Source organism: Meles meles, chromosome 19, assembly GCF_922984935.1.
Source record: "Meles meles chromosome 19, mMelMel3.1 paternal haplotype, whole genome shotgun sequence".
Classification (NCBI taxonomy): domain Eukaryota; kingdom Metazoa; phylum Chordata; class Mammalia; order Carnivora; family Mustelidae; genus Meles; species Meles meles.
This window is the reverse complement of record NC_060084.1, coordinates 27,592,988-27,606,515: the sequence shown is the minus strand read 5'-3', so window position 1 is coordinate 27,606,515 and position 13,528 is coordinate 27,592,988. Positions and strand designations below refer to the sequence as shown.

At 52.6% G+C, this 13,528-nt stretch overlaps 1 protein-coding gene across 3 annotated transcripts in view; it reads left to right on the top strand.

Annotated features, from left to right (window-relative positions):
• GNAO1 (G protein subunit alpha o1) overlaps positions 1-13,528 on the top strand; it is a 165,664-nt gene that overhangs the window by 97,797 nt on the left and 54,339 nt on the right. The gene's annotated exons all lie outside the window — the stretch shown is intronic.

Sequence of the window (13,528 nt, the reverse complement as noted above, 5' to 3'; positions counted from 1 at the left end):
CTCAGTTAGTGGAGCGTGTGACTCGATCTCAAGATTGTGAGTTCGAGCCCCAGGTTGGGTGTAGAGATTACTTAAAAATAAAATCTTAAACAAACCAAAAAAAAAAAAAAAAAAAAAAAAACCCCAGTGGATTTCAATCAGGATACAGGCTTACCTGCAGTAACCAAGACCCCTAAGTAACAGTGACATCGATTAGAGAAGGACGTCCTCTCTTGCCTCAGCTGCCCAGAGATGACCCAGGATCAGGCCCCTCTGTCCACAGCTGAGAGGCTCTGTCCCCTTCAGGGTCACTGCTTCCTTTCAGGCCTGAGAGGCAGCTCCAGCTACCTCTTCTTGCCGGCAGCGGGGGCAGAAAAGGAGAGGGGTTGGATTGTTGAAGGCCTTGAGTGTCGGGCCAAGGAGGATAGCGTCTCCATGGCGTTGGCTCAGAGATGTCAAGCAGGGGAAGAGCCCGTGCTGAGCTGCGTTCCGCTAGCACTGAATGGAGGGCAGGACGGCTCACGTCTTCCCTGGACCTTGTTACTTTGTGTCAGTTTGCTTCAGATCCACTTTTCTTCCACAGCCCAGCAGTTCTCTGAACATCAGGGTCTCAGAGCCCCATCGGCCAGGATCCATGCGGCCAGCCTCCTTCCGCAGCACTGGTCTCTACCTCGCCCAGCACCTCCAGCCCCTCCTCAGGGAAGCATCTTGGAGCACGCTGCTCTTCCCCACGCTTCCCTTCCTTGGGCCTCCGTGTCCCTTGGATTGCAATCACAGCTTTCTCTGCAAGCACTTGCTGTGAGCGTACGATTTTGTGCTGGGAGTCTCGTTGACACTCAGCTGGCCTGGGACTCCTCAGGCGTTAGTCCCGTGATGTGATCACACAAAACATGCTTGTCTTGTTGAGTGAGCTTGGGAACCCAGACCGCATCTCCTCTCAGGGAAGCGCTATACACGTTGCAATGTCAAAGACACTCCAGGCCCTCCAGAAAGGAAGCTTGTTCTATGTGTCTCACCCCGAATTTCCCACTCTTATTTTTTTTCTTTTTTGAGTCATCCGCTCAAATTATGTAAGCATTCCCTGCAACCTGCGTTCTCATTCAGGTCCTTCCTTCTACAAAACGGGAAACAGAGGCAGAGTGGGAGGAGAGGCTCGCACAAGGTCACATCACAGGTCACAGGAAACAAGAGCCACACTCCCACCTACCAGTAACTGTTCCTGAGCGTCCTTCCCTTCTCCAGAGTCCCTGCCCCACGCCCCCCTGCCTATCTGGTCTCCCCAGCCCTCTGCTGCTGTTGCCTCCGTGGGTGGGAGGCGTGACCCCTGGGACTAAGAGTGAAGCAGCGACACCAGACAGGGGCTCTCGTTCTTGCTGTCCCTGAATTAGAGTGGGTCCAGGGTTATCCCTTGAAGACATCCACCCTCACCCGCACTCTGCTTGGGCCCAGAAGTGCAGAGAAGGACAGCCCTGGGCACCTCTGTGCCCACACAGTTCCAAGCACTGTCTCCATGGGAACACATCTGGTCCTCGTCTTGCCCCTTGGAGGACTTCCTGCTTCTTGGTGGGACCCTGACTGACACATAGATTCCGTTACGTCCTCATTCTGCCGATGAGAAAACTGAAGTTCAGGGTGAGGAGCTGACAGTGAAACCCAAGGTCACACTGCTGCGGAGCGGGAGCAAATCCAGGCAGCCCGGCCCGCAGCGTGCGCTCTCAACCAGTCTAGCGAGGATGCGGGCCCACATTCTCCATCTGCGCTTCCCCACCAGGAAGATCCCTGTGAGCCGCGGTCTGGGACCAGGCACTGAGCTGTGTACATAGAGATAACCAGTGACTCCTGGAAGACCAGGAAAGGGCCAGCCTCGCTAGCTGTCGACCGACACCATGCCGTAATCACCCAGCCCGCTGGCAGGTGAGGCCAAGGTGCTGACCAAGCAACTCTTCTGCCCCCTTCACTGCTTCCTGGGCCTTGCCAGCCACAGGGTGAGTGGGTGGAAAGACTGTTCTGGTGTCACCATCCAAGGCAGGCCAGGAAGCAAGCCCAGGGCACGTCCTTGGGCTCCAAGTCCTAGAAGTTTTCAAACTGGAAAGGTAGAGGAGAATCAGGCCTTGCCTCTCAAGGAAAGTGGGGGAAGTGGGAAGATGCAGCCCCGTCCTAACCCCACCAGGCACCTAGCTCCATAGGGAGAACAGCTGGTGCGAGCCAGGCTTCCTCACTGGGACCCTGACATCCGTAGGGGTGAGAGCCCAGTCTGCCTGGGATCCCCAGGTTCTCATCAGGGAGGGCTGGGGTCTTAATCATGTGAGGGTCCTTCTCAAGCCAGAGGCATGCCAGGCCTCAGCTCATGGCAGAAAGGCCCAGTTCCTGGCCCAACCCTGGCTCCTGGCTGGCTATGTGACCTCAGGTGGGTCCCTTATCCCACAGGGCCGGACAGAAGAACCAGATGGCCTCTAAGATCTCCCCTCCACCACCTCCCCCATGTGAGTTCTATAAATTCTAAACAGTTCTATAAATTCTCCTGGCAGAGCTTAATTGCTAAGGTTAGGTGATTGCCAGCACAAGGCTCTTCCCTTTTATCCAAAAGAGAAAGAACCGCAGAGTTTCAAAAGCAGGACATGTGTGGAAGTTGGAGACTGACTTCTTCCCAGGTGGGAGCCACTGTTAGCAGCAGAGGGAGGCAACCCGCCCTGGTGGGGGTCCTCCCTGAGCACCCAGGGCCTGCAGCTTGGGGTGGGGACCAGAACAGGGCTGTAAGGATGGGTGTGGCCCCAGGCCCACAGGAGCCCCAGTGTGGACTGGTGTGTGTAAGGCACCGAGCCATGAAGGGGATGAAGCTACTAAGCCAGGCAGAAAAACACTGTCAAGTGTTACCACTGCTGCGTCTGTGTCAAGGGCAACCGTGTTGCGGGGTGACAGGGCCCATGAATGGCCGGGTGAAGCTGTCAGTTTGGGTCTGATCAATCTGGAAGGCTCCCTGGGTGGTGGGGAGAGGGAAGGTGGATTTCAGGAGCTGCTAGCTTGACAAGAAGGAGGTGGCAAGGCATACGGCACGGGCTCCGAGGGCGGGGTGGGGGGGATGCCAGGGACACCTCTGGGCATTGTCACAAATGCTTGGCACACATGTCAGTGACAGACCCACACCCCAAACCCAGAATGCATGGGCAGATGTCCTGTGGTGCCCTCCAGGCACCCAGAGCTCAGAGCACTGGCCAGTGCAGCTGCTAAATTTCCCCCAGACCCATTCTGTGCCCTGCCTGCCCTGCTCAAGCCCCCGGAGTCTTCTCACTAGCCCTCGGCCTCTTCTGACCCTGGAGTCAGTGCTCTGAGCCACAACCAGCAAGAACTTTTCCAAATGCATAGCTGATCTCTGCTTCACAGCCCTCCGTGTCCCTCAAAACCAAGCCCTGCCGGCCTTGGGCCTGTGCTCCTGCCACAGGGCCTGCTTCTCATGCCTTAAACACTGTAACTTCGTTGGCCCCAGAACCTGCGCAGGAGACATTTCTCCTACGCCTGCTCCCCCCATCCATCCCTGCCCCCTGTGCCCCGCCTCCCTAGACTTGGGCTCTACTGTCACCTCTGGGAATCCTTGCCTGATCCCCCAACAGCAAGCCAGGCCTTCTGTCCTGAGGCTCTCAGAGCCCTCTCAGCTTGCTTCACGGCCTTGCCACATTTGTAAATGTATGTGTGTAGAATATTGGATCCCCTGCTAGACCGCAGGGAAGGAAGGGACTGTGCCTGCTTGGCTCCAAGTGGAATGAGTACCCGGCACGTAGCCCAGTGCCTGGCCCAGGACAGGTAGGTGCTCAGTTAAACTCTGCTCCATAAACAGAGTTACTTGCCCCTGGTGAGCTGAGTTGTCTGCTGGAATCAGAATGGACTTATCTCATATATGTCTGGTGCACCGCACCTTCCAAAACTGAAAGGTCCCTCTTGCCAGTGTCTCTGTGGAGCCCAGGAAACAGCTATAGGCAGGCTCTACCCTACCCAGCCTTCCTGGTGTTCCAGCCTCAAGAAGTAATCATCACAGAGTCGAGAGTCCCTGTGGACACCTTGCACCATGAGCCCCACAGGCTTGGCGGAGTCCGGGTGTCAGGCACCCAGCCCATTCCTCCTCCCCAAGCCCTGGCCTGAGAAGAGTCTCAGATTGGTGTGAGTTCTGGAAAAGTCCTGCTTTTCTAGTCACTAGCTGTATGGTCCTTTGAAAACCCCAGAATGCATGCTCTCACTGGGTCTCACCGGCCAGCTGACTGTGTGGATCCCGAGGCCCTCAGGGCCATGGCACCCGCAGATGCGCAGGGAGGCTTCCCATGGGTGTAGTAGAGAGTGTAGTAAAGAAAGTGAGTAGAGATAGTAGTAGAGAGTGTAGTAGAGAGAGCCACCGAAAGAACCACCCAGAAGTTACCTTTGAGTAGCATAGTCTCCTGACCTGGATTCCACACTCACGGGTCCTGAATGGGGGGGAGGTTAAAGAACCCCCAGGGTACTGGGTGAGTGTGTGGGAGCCAGAGGCCCTGGTGGCCATGGAACTCCCTGTCGTCATGACCTAGGTATGGACATCTCTCCATCCTTCCTCCAGTGTTTACAGAGCTCGCGCAAGTCACCTCTGTCCCTGCCTCCTTGCAGAGCCTGGTGGTACCGCTTGCCAGTCATGATGTGTCCGGTGGGGAACTGCCAACCCGCTCTGCCCTTCTTTTTCTTCAGCTCTCAAATGGGGAGTAAGAGTGGTACCTACCTTGTGCTTGGGACACTGTGAAGGGCCTGATCGGTTGCCCAGTGCATCGGTATGTGTAAGCTCCTTATTCATCTGCTCAGGCTGCCCTAACGAAGCATAGACTGGGTAGGTTAAGAAAAGCAAGTTTATTTTCTTACAGTCCTGGAGGCAGGAAGTCTGAGGTCAGGGCTCTGGCTCATTCAGTCTCTGACGAGTGCCCTGTCCCTAGCCTGCAAATGGCCACCTTTTCATTATGTCTCTGAGCGGTCTTTCCTAGGTACCTGCCCCCGACAGGGAGAGAAAGCTCTCTCATGTCTCTTTTTATAAGGACACTAATCAGATCAGGGCCCCCCACCTTTATGACCTCACTCAACCTTAATTACTTCTTCACTCCAAATACAACCACACTGAGAGTTAGGGCTTCAACATAGGAATTTTGGGTGGACACATATATTCACTCTATAGACTCTTAAGTCTTAAGACCTTGGTGCTAAACTGACCTGGCCTGTATATAGCCTTTGCCAAGTACACAGCTCCGTACTGAGCCCCCTCTAAGGACGGGAACCCTGTGTTTCCCAGCTCCAAGCTCCGGGCTTGGCACAAAAGTAAATCCCTGCCAGTTCTGACATCTTTTCCCTAATGACTAAGGATGTTGAGTATCTTGTCATATCTTTTTGGCCATTTGTGTATGTTCTTTCGAGAAACTCTTAAAACCATGGCCCATTTTTCAGTTAGATTACCTTATTGTTGAGTTATAAGAGTTCTTGATGTATTGTCGATACTAGTCCCTTCTCAGATATATATATATATACGTATATATATATATATATATGATTTGCAGATATCTTCTTCCATCCTATGGGTTGTGTTTCCCTTCCTTGATGGTGTCCTGTAGATGTTCCCACCCACTTCTGCCCTCTCACTTGGGCCTCCCTCTCCTTTCTGGGCCTCCTCCTCTTTCTTGCCTGTTCTCCTCTGGGGACTTGCACTTTTCTGGGGTTATAGGAACAGGCTTTTTCCTGCTTTGAGGACATCCTCTCCCAGTGTTGCCAACAGGTTCTCACCCAGCCAGCAGCCTGACCTGCACCCAGACTGCGGTTGTTCCTGGGTTTGAGGGGTTCTGAGGCTGTGAGCTGAGCTGTGCCCACAGCCTCACGGCATGAGCGTGGGGCAAGGGGAGGGGAGAGCCCCATACACAGGGCACCCACTACATCCTCAGTGCGTTGCATGCACTAAACCATCACATCCCCAGAACAGCGTCAAAAGACACTATTTTCCCTACCCTGTGCATAAAATGCAGCCAGGATTTGCGGTCCGCCACTGTAACTGCAGGTGCCTGACTCAGAGGCATATGTCTCCTGGCCCATTTGGTTAATGTCTACTCTGGGTGGAGCCGGGGGTCATTCAGAAGTACTAGAGAAAGTGTTGGTGCCGCCTCAGGACAAAGTCCCAGCACAGTGGCTACACAAGCTCTCTGACACTTCAGAAAATGCGCGACTTCTCCTGCTGGAACAAACCAGTCCACGACCTCAGTGGCTAAACACAGTTAAGGACCTGTTCTCGTTCACAGCGCCGTCTGATGTCAAAGCTGGTGGGGCAGGCTGGTGCACACAGGCGGGAGCCAGCTCCTTCTCCAATCTGTGGCTTTGCCAGGCCCTCGGGGTCTTCTGCTGGACACATCGAAGGTTACAAGGGAAGCTGTTGGGGGCCAGGCCACTCTTCATCGGCCAGAACTTGGTCGCTTGGTCATATCTAAGTGCCAGGAGGTCTGGGAAATGTCTGGTTATGACCTGAGGAAGAAAAGTCAAAGTGCTCTTGACTGTAGGGAGCCACTCTTGCCTCAGGGCTTAGGTGTGAATTTTAGCCAAATGGCTTCCAGCTCCTCAAAATGCCGCCTCCAGGGTGGTGAGAGGTCCATTTCTATGGCTTCTTTGGCCCTGTTTCTGCCCCACGCTGGGGCCCGACTGAGAGGTTAAAAAGCACTGATTGTCCGGGACATGGTGGAGCAAAGCCTCGAGCTCACTTGGTGGCCATTGGGCTGGAGTGTCCCCTCCCCACCCTGTCTCCTTTATCCGAGCTCTGTAAACATGGGCTGACCTGGTGCCTTTTATTTTTACTTTTGAGGTTATATATTTATGATAATGTGTATTAGAAAAAAATCACTGGGCGCCTGGGTGGCTCAGTTTGTTAGGCTGCCTTCGGCTCAGGTCATGATCCCGGGGTCCTGGGATCGAGTCCCACATTGGACTCTCGGCCCTGTGGGGAGTCTGTTTCTCCCTCTGACCTTCTCCCCTCTCATGCTCTCTCTCACTCTCTTCAATGTTAAGTAAACAAATAAAATCTTTTTAAAAAATCACTAACACATAAAACCCATAACTTTTGCATGAATCATCACTCAAGATGAAGCTAATTTGGGGGCTCTACTGATATGGGGATAAAAGTGGCACATGAGTGATTGAGTTTGGGAACATGACATGGGATGAAAAGGCTCAGCTACCAGTCTGCCTTGATGGTTCCAGAACTCACCAGCTGTATGACCCTCCTCTGTAGCATGCATCTGTTCCCTCCTCTGTAGCATATCCCCATAATATATGTATGTTGGAGAGAGAGCAGTTAGGGGTCAAATGATAACATGTTATCTGCTCACTAGGTACTAGTTACTAATGTTGTTACTTACTAAGAAAACCTACATCGTATCATTTAACTGTGCCAATAGTCATGCGATCGGTGCTATTAACGCCATTGTTCAGATGAGCAAAGAAAGGCTAAGAAGTCACTTGTCCAGCTAGCAGCAGGGCCAGGCTCTGAGCCCGATGTGCCAGACTCAGAAGCTGGGTTCTCCAAGGGCAGTCCAGTTCCAGCCCTGCCTCTGGGGCTGACTTAAGCATGCCACATCCCTCTTCGAACCTGAGGCTCCCTGTGTGCCTGGAGTGGGAGTCCAGCTTAGTGCTCCGTGCAGGACCCAGCCTGCAGAACTTAAGGACTGCTGTCCTCACATCAATCACTGTAGAAGCCTTTGCTTTAAAAACAACAACAACAACTGGACAGAATGTGATCTGGATGCCTGCAAGCTTTGGCCCTCCCAGATCCTCTGCCTGGCTCAGGAATCTCACTGCCGTCTTTCTCTGTAACACCTGGTCACTCCCCTGTGGCCAGCCTTCAGACTCACCCCAGACCAAAGACCACCATTTGCCTATCTATTCATCGGTCAGTGGACATCTCAGGGCTGCTAAGAATAATGCTGCCAAAATATTGCCATACAGGTGTTTGTGTGCCCGTGTTTTTACCTCTCTCGGTAAATGTGCAGGAGTGAATTGCTAGGTCATATGGCAGGGGTATGGGAACCACATGGGAAGCTTCCAAACTGCGGTCCAAAGCAGTTGTACTATTTAAAACTCCATGAGCAATGCGGGAGACTTCCCGCCTGTGCCACCCTGTCATTGACACTTGGAACTGTTGGCCCTTTTCCTCTTAGCTTCTCCAGTTTGTACGGGGTGGTATTTCACTGTGATTTTCATCTGCATTTCCTGACGACTAATGATAGCACCGTTTAATGTGCTTTTGGGTCATTCCTGTGCCCTCTTTTGTAAAGGATCCGTTCCCATCTTTTTTATTCTTTCCTTTTAATGGGTTGTCTTCTTATTAGTGACTTGTAAGAGGGTTTTAAGAAATAGATCCTGCATGGAGGACATTGGGAGATAGAGAGGAGAAGGAAGTTGAGGGAAATTGGAAGGGGAGGTGAAACTTAAGAGACTATGGACTCTGAAAAACAACCTGAGGGTTTTGAAGGGGCGGGGGTGGGAGGTTGGGGGAACCAGGTGGTGGGTAATAGGGAGGGCACGTATTGCATGGAGCACTGGGTGTTGTACAAAAACAATGAATACCGTTACGCTGAAAAAATAAATAAATAAATTTAAAAGGAAAAAAAAAAGAAAGAAATAGATCCTGGGGGGCGCCTGGGTGGCTCAGTGGGTTAAAGCCTCTGCCTTTGGCTCAGGTCATGATCTCAGGGTCCTGAGATCGAGTCCCGCATCGGGCTCTCTGCTCAGCGGGGAGCCTGCTTCCTCCTCTCTCTCTCTGCTTGCCTCTCTGCCTACTTGTGATCACTGTCTGTCAAATAAATAAATAAATAAATCTTTAAAAAAGAAAAGAAAAGAAATAGATCCTGGATTCAGATTCTCTGTCAGGTATGTGTACTGTGAATATTTTCTCCAGCCTGTGACTTGCCTTTGCAATGAACATTTTCAACGGATATTGATACGTAGACTCTCAAGCTTCCCATCCTGGCCCATACCTCCCTTTTGAGGGTTGGGAACCCTTTACTAATTATTTCTGTCCAGCTGTGGGGTAGCTTTATCTGCGGGTAAAGAGGTGGAATGGCTTTAGGGCTTGCGTTTATGACTCTGGGATCAGACAGCCTCGACCCTAGTCCCAGCCTGGCTTATCCTTCGCCTCTGCTCTCTGAGCCTTGCTTTTCTGGCTTAGAAAATGGCAACAGTGAATCCATTCTCATTGGCTGGTGTGACGATGAAAAGACACGAGGACTGTGACACACCTAGGGAGGGCACAAAAGCCCTGTTGTGTCTGTTAGCACCCCTGTCGCTAAGACCCCTCAGCACCCGGCCCCACCGCCCCAGCCCGTGCAGAACTGGCCGCACAGAGCAGCTTTCTTCTACCCTCTTTTGTTCTTTGACATAAAACACTATATTGGTTTCAGGTGTACAGCATCATGATTCAATATGTGTGTATTGTTGCTCTCCTTCTTTGTACTGAAAACACCGCCTCCCACCCAGTTACTCAGGCCAAAAACCTCGGAACCCCCTTTCCCCTCACTTCCTGTTCCAGAATGGCTCTTGAATCATCTTTCTCTCTCTGTGTGGGCCCCTTCCCCAGTCAAGCCTCCTCCTGCTCTCCAGCGCTCTTGGACTCACTCCTTACCAAGACGGTCCCCGTCTTCTGCCGACCCCATCTTGCGCTCCACGCGCCATGGCCACCATTGCCAAAGACTTCCTTTCTGAGCCAGAAACCCAGGGCTCCTGGGGTGGCTGTTTGGGGGAGACCACTGTGTAAGGGCAAGGCTCAGCTGTCACTAGCTTCTTCTCTGGTTATAAATAACAGGCCCTATTCTTAGCCCACCAGCCGTCGGCTCTCCTCCTCTACCTTCCAGAGCCTCCGTCAGGGACCTTGGCTGTCCTTCTTGGACACAGGCCATTCCTTGGCCTTTGGCAGGACCCATTCCTTTAATACGTGATCAGAAAATTCAATTATAAAACCAATTACTGATTTCCTGGGCTTTACAAGGGAGACATGAAAGTTTGATTAAGTTTGAATTCCTGCCAAGGCCAAATGGGCTTGTGGGAGATTTTTGTTGTTGTTGATCCCGTTTTGTTTTGCAGTGGCACTCTTGGGGTGGGGGGACAGTGCATGGGTTTTGTGTTGTGGGTTCCCCCACCACTGGCTGAGTGGCTGTTCCCTGTTGTGATGCAGGAGATGTAAATCCCCCAAAGACCCGGTTGCCAGGGCGACAGGCTCCAGGGAACGGAGCTCAGCTAAACAAAGTCCTTCAGCTCTGAAGGGAGCAGCTTTGTTTCCCTTGTGGAGTCCGGCTATAGTGGCCTCAGAAAGCAGCGTTCAAGGGCGCCCGCATCAGCAGGGACCCAGAAATGGCTGGCTGGTCACTTTAGAGTAGCTTCAGCAGTGCGGTTGGGCTCTGCCCGCTTCCAGCGCCTACCCAGGGGACACCCAGATGCCGAAGCCTAGAGTCCAAAGGTCAAAAGACCATGCCTCTGCCCCAGGTGGTCACCTGTTCCCAGAACCTGTGGGCTGTCTGGCAGCTGCAGCCTCCCGGGCCAGCAGCAAGGACCCGGGCAGGGAGGGACTAGAAAGCAAAGCTTGGTCTCTAGTTGAAGTGGTTTTTTGGGGACTTCTGCTAAACCGCACAGAGCCTGCCGTGGGAGCCGGCCCAAGGCTCCAGGTCAGAGTTGGAGCTGGTTCTGGGACCCAAGTTCCTTTGCTGGAAATAGAACAGGAGGCTGTCAGTTCTCTGGAAGCCATAACCATCCCAGAACTCTTCCTACAAGGGGCGTGTTATCCAAAAAGTGGTGATGGAGCGCCACTCGCCACTGTCTCCCCCACACCTAAAATGCCCCAGTTAGAGATGGAGCCCTTCGGGTTTCAAAGGCTTTTAGGTCTCTAGGAATCCCGGTTAAAGTACTAAAACGCCTGGATGGAGCGGCATCTTCCAGTGATGATTAGCCATCGGCCAACTGAGAAAACAGTCCTTTGGGAGTAGAGTACGGGATTCCTTGAGCCCGGGGTGGGGTCACATAAATTCTCCCTGCCCCCCCGCTCAGTCAAGGTCAGGCCCAAAAGTAACCCCTTATGCCAGAAAACAGCCACACCTCTAATGGTTCCATGGTGCCCCACACCTCACAAGGCACTCATACCCTGCCCTTCGTCCCTACTGAAGCCCCACCAGCCAGCCTACCTTGACCCCCATTGCAGATGAGGCAGTGAGGCTCAGAGAGGTCAAGGGCCTTGCCCAGCATCACACCGATGGTGAGTCCAAATCCTGAACTTGGTGCCAGGACTTCCGAGTCCCACCCACTCCTGTTTCTTCTGCACACACTGACTCCAGCTGCGCAGAAGCCATGGGCACCATGTACCCACTGTTTGATTGGCTTGTTTGTTTGTTTTTACAAGGTGAGAATTTTTGCTGAGGTTTGAATTTGAGGGTGTTGGGTTTTTTTTTTTTCCTTCTCTTTTTTTAATGAAACTGTTACAGCTTCCTGGTGGAGTTGTAATTAGGGAATTCTGGGTTAGTCAGCTCGGCAGAATTGACAAATAACCAGGCAGTGCTGGATAGAGTACTTTTTCCCTCCTTAGAATTCCAGGTTTTACCAAATTGGGGGGAAGGAGTTGTGAAGACGAAAATGTGTGCAGCTGTGCTGGGTCAGGGAGGACAGATTCCCTCCTTTACGTACAACTAGACAATAAAAATGTAGTCATCTTTGTATAGGGTGATTTTCTGTATGCGTAGGATGAGGCAGTATGGGAGACGTGGGGAGAAACGGGTAAAGGGGAACCCATGTTGGGGTCTAGGCTTTGGCAAGAAGGGTCTTAGTAGCCCGCATGTGCCTGGACAGGCCCCACTGTCACCTCCCCGTCAGCCTGCACTAACGAGTGACAGTGGTGACGGCAGGGCAGTGACCAGCTACCCCGTGCCAGACCCTGTTGCTTCATTGTAACAGTGATAGATCTGTTTTCATACGACTCCAAAAAATATGTAGCCCGTTCAGCTCATGATCGCCAAGATATTAGAAGTGCCAAATCAGGACTTAACTTTGTTCAGAAGTGAGTCAGGTAAAAAACAAAACAACAGGGGCGCCTGGGTGGCTCAGTGGGTTAAAGCCTCTGCCTTGGGCTCAGGTCATGATCCCGGGGTCCTGGGATCTAGCCCCGCATCCGGCTCTCTGCTCAGTGGGGAGCCTGCTTCCTCCTCTCTCTCTGACTGCCTCTCTGCCTGCCTGTGATCTCTGTCAAATAAATAAATAAAATCTAAAAACAACAACAACAAAAACCTGCTGTGCACTGAAGGGCAGAGTTGGTACACAGATCAGGCAGGACTTCTGAACGCAGGACAGGGAGGACTGAAGTCCAGGAATGCTCACCCGCCCAGAGGAGCGTGCTGAGTCTGTGTTCATCCTCATTTTACAGGTAAGGCTCAGAAAGGGTGAGTGCCTTGCCCGTGATCACACAGCTGATAGGTGACAAGAGACCAGGACCAAGCCCCAGCCCCGCCTGACTCCAAAGGCTGCACCAGCAGCCTCAGGGTGGTTCAGAGCGCACAACCCAGGTGAACCTTCTCGTCTTCACTTCTGAGGTGAAGCCCCTTTCTTGGCTGTCTGTGGAGAAAGAAGGCTTTTCTGGCTCTTTATGGGAAGGTTAATGGAGGTGAACCCCACTCTGGGGAAGTGGAGCGCTGGGCCTGCTTCCTCCAGCCAGTGTCTAATTCTCTCAAAGAAAAGCCTTTTCAGAAAGGGCCTGGCGTGGCTGCTGCATGTGACCAGAGCAGCAACTGCCCCGTTGTCCCCGGGGCGGGCGGTCCCAGCTCCGGCCCCACCAGTGCCCCGTGCCTCCCCTTCTCTTCTCCCAGGGCCCCTCCCAGCACTTCCTTTTCTTCTTTCGTTCTTGCCTCTGAATCACTTTTTCCAATAAGCTGTCTACTTAGTCTATCAAATAACTCTGGGAATGATTTCTGAAAGCCTCCCCCTGAGAACTGAAGCCTCGGAGCAGGAAACGCATTTATATTTATGTAGCACCAAGACTTGAGAACATTGTTAAACTTGCATGGGGACCCGGCAAAAGAGCCTCCTCCAGCAGCGTGGATGGTGAGGGCCCAGCATCTTCAGGAGATGGGGACAGTCACACTGGCAATGTGGCCGGGCTTCCTGCTCCACTGGGAGAAACCAGCCCCGTTTCCCGGGACCCCAGACAATCAGCACAAAGCTTGGGGCTTAGAAACCATGTGCATCCCTGTGTTTTAGAAACCATGTGCATCCCTGTGTTTTATGACTGGCCAGGTTCCTAACCAGAGATTCTGCGGCTGTAACCCCCTAAAGAAAAGGAAAATTTGGGTGTGCATGTGTGTGTGTGTGCGCTCACACATACGCATTTGGATGGTGCATGTGGTTTTGTACATTTTGGGCTGTGTGCTTTTCTTGAAGGAGAGAGCCTCTAGCTTTCTCAAAGCCCCCTCGGAGGGGCCACTTACAATCCGGAAATGGTTCCATGAAAGACCTACTATGTGGAGTGTGTAGGAGGCTAGCTGAAGCC